This window comes from Pygoscelis adeliae, unplaced genomic scaffold (genome assembly GCF_000699105.1).
Source record: "Pygoscelis adeliae isolate BGI_AS28 unplaced genomic scaffold, ASM69910v1 Scaffold57, whole genome shotgun sequence".
Lineage (NCBI taxonomy): Eukaryota > Metazoa > Chordata > Aves > Sphenisciformes > Spheniscidae > Pygoscelis > Pygoscelis adeliae.
In genome coordinates this window covers 5,294,907-5,298,038 of record NW_008825615.1, presented here as the reverse complement: position 1 = coordinate 5,298,038, position 3,132 = coordinate 5,294,907, and positions in this window count along the sequence as shown.

The window sequence follows — 3,132 nt, the reverse complement described above, 5'->3', positions numbered from 1 at the left end:
GAGGCGGGGGGGTCTCTCTCATGTCGGAAATCTGGAGACCCAGTCCTGTTTGACAGTGACTTTAGCCAATCCTGTCCTCTGAGTGCGCTTCTAGTATCAAGACTGTGGATTGAGGGGGTTGCATAGGAATCTTGTCACCGGATGCTATCTGCTTCTAGCAGGGCTCACAAGGGGTTACTGGTTCCCTTAATACTGAGTAAACACACAAATGGAGCTTTGTTAGTAAGTAGTTATTCTTGCTGAGTAACTTGGGTACCAGATGTGTTTTGGTGGATAATTCTTGATCCTTCCAGTTCCTGTCGGACATTATTTTGGCATTAGCAGTTAGGGTTAGACTGGTGGCTTCTTTCTGCTCTTGTCCTGGTACTGTTCCCAATCAAGGAAAATTTCTGGTTTAGTTCTAAACCTTTGTTCTACCTAACCATTGGTGTCATTTCAGTGCTGATATGAGCAAAAATATTTTTGATAAAACTCTGTAGCTGCCAATATGCTTTTAGTGGAATGCATTTGCATTTGGTGGTCTTCGGTGCAGCTTCCTGAGAGCAACAGATTGCTGTGCAATTTTTGCTAATGCACAGTTGGCCGGCATCCCCATATTACTAACAACGTCATCTGGTGTGTTATTTTCTAGGAGATTTTTTACAGTGGTTTCTGAGAGAGCAGTTGTCCCTTTAGGGAACTGTGGAAAACTTGAATCAACTCTTACAACTCCTGCTTTTCGTTCCACAAACTTCTCTTTTCATGATCATAAAAGAAGAAAAGAGAAAAGAGGTGGTGACAGTGACAGTGATAGAAAGGAGGTGAAAGTTGTATATTCTCTGTAAAATCTTTATGAAATCTACTGTTTCTGGAAATACATGCAGGTATATCACCATTTCTCATTAATTACCTGGTTTTAAACAAGAGATTTAGAGGTTCCAACAGAATTACTTCTTCAAAAACTGCTTTGATTGTGTCTTGTTCCTAAGGAGAACCAACTTTGTGATCTGTGCTGCTTTTTTTTTTTTTTAACAGCATCTCTACAAGTAATTATTCCAGAAAAGGTGTGATCCTTTTTCTCCAGAGTAAGAGTACCTCATTAAACTCATTCAGTGTAAGGCACTACTGCTGTAGAAGTGAGTCTGTACAAGACGTTAAAGAGAAAAAGGCCTCCCTCAAAATCCGAGTTTCATTACTTAACTGTATGTCCTAAGTGTTAAGGTGGAATGCTACTTAAGATTTTGATGATTATGATTTAAAGCAAAATTAGGTAAGATACCATGGTTTATGTGACTTATTAGGGATACGTCTCTCTTAGGAAATAGCATTTTGGCATGTTGAGGATGAAAGAACCTTTTGCTTGTCTGTGTTGTATTATTGGCATGTGCACTAAGGTTTTTGCTCTGCTTAAAATATAGTAGTCCCCTTTAAAACAAAGTAGAAAAGGGACTCTCTTTAGTTTGTTAATAAGTGGTGAAAAATTTCCTTGAGCTGTAGAAATCCAGTTTCAACTATTCCCATTCCAGTTCCTTGTAATACTTGTCTACTTATTAGATTATTTTTATTGGGGATTTTTTTTTTTACTCTAAATCACTTGATTTAGAGTTGTGGGCTGAGATGTGTAAAGTGCATAGTGGTAAGTATCAACGGTCAAACAGCTAACTTTGACTTTTCTTTGTAATAGTATGTCATGTGAGTAGAAATAAACAGAGCATGATAGAAAAGAAGGTATTGATGGTGACTCTCTAATGATAAAAGGCACCTGAACATTGATGAATCGCTGAAATTAAATACCATCTCCTGACCCATATGGGAATGTTGGTCCTTCAGCAACTTCCCTGAATGTGATTTAAAGGAAAATGCTCGTACTGACAAATCATGTTATAAAGCACAAAGCGAATCTTTATTTGTCCTTTTTTAAAAGGAGGTGAATCAGAAAGCTTTTGCAAAGCAGTCTCCAGAGATATCAAAATGATAAACCAGCAGTGAAAGCCATTTGTAAGACATCTTTCTGCCTGCCTTAATTTGTGGCTCTGCTCTGCAAAGGAACCTTGTAAGAATGAAGCTTGACAGACATTGTTTGAGTGATATCTGAGTGAAACTTCTGTTAAGAAAATGAGATAATCTGGGGAGCACCTTTCAGGATCAAAGCCAAAGATTTTGGATACCTTACTGTTACTACTTACTCTTCTGTCAGTGTGGCTCCATGTATTTCATTTTATTCACGTCTTTGAAGGCAGTTCAATTACTTGCATGGTTCTGTATTTGTAACACATTTCCTTTGATGTATAAGGCAAACAAGAGTCTTACATCAGTTTGTTGTCCCACAGAAGTGCTGATCCTTTGAGGCTGAGAGAATTAACCTGATTTTTCAGTGGAATTCTTAGATATGAATGGAAAAGTTGTGTGAAATAGATTTTTACAAGATATTTTGCAAAAAGTACCATTTATTTAATGCATTACTGCTTTAAGCAGTGGATATAGATAGTATAGTCCAGTTTCTAAGGGCTTTCTCTTTTATTAGCTTTAAGAGTGCACTGGTGGCTTAGACTAGGTGTTTTTGCCCTGACACAGGGCAGGAATATAGTGTTTCAAGTGCAAAACAGTAGCTTAAAACTTTGCTGTAGGTAGATAGATCCCAAGGAATTTTTGCTTATCTCTTGTCCTCTGTACATTTCAAAGTGTAACTGACTGTTGTATCTGAATGGACAGTGTGCAAGGAATGTACAGGAATTGTTTGTGCATTTCAGAAGTATTTGAAAGGTGAAAGAAATATTTAAAAGGCAGCTCTTTCTGTAAGTGCCCCTTGAAAACAACAAGAAATGTTTTTACAAATACATTAATGACAAAAAGAGAGCCAAGGAGAATCTCCATCCTTTATTGGATGCGGGGGGCAACATTGCCACCGAGGATGAGGAAAAGGCTGAGGTACTTAATGCCTTCTTTGCCTCAGTCTTTAACAGGCAGACCAGTTATCCTCAGGGTATTCAGCCCCCTGAGCTGGAAGACAGGGACGGTGAGCAGGATAAACCCCCCATAATCCAAGAGGAAGCAGTCAACCACCTGCTACGCCACCTGGATGCTCACAAGTCTATGGGGTGGGATGGGATCCACCCGAGAGTGCTGAGGGAGCTGGTGTAGGAGCTTGCCAAG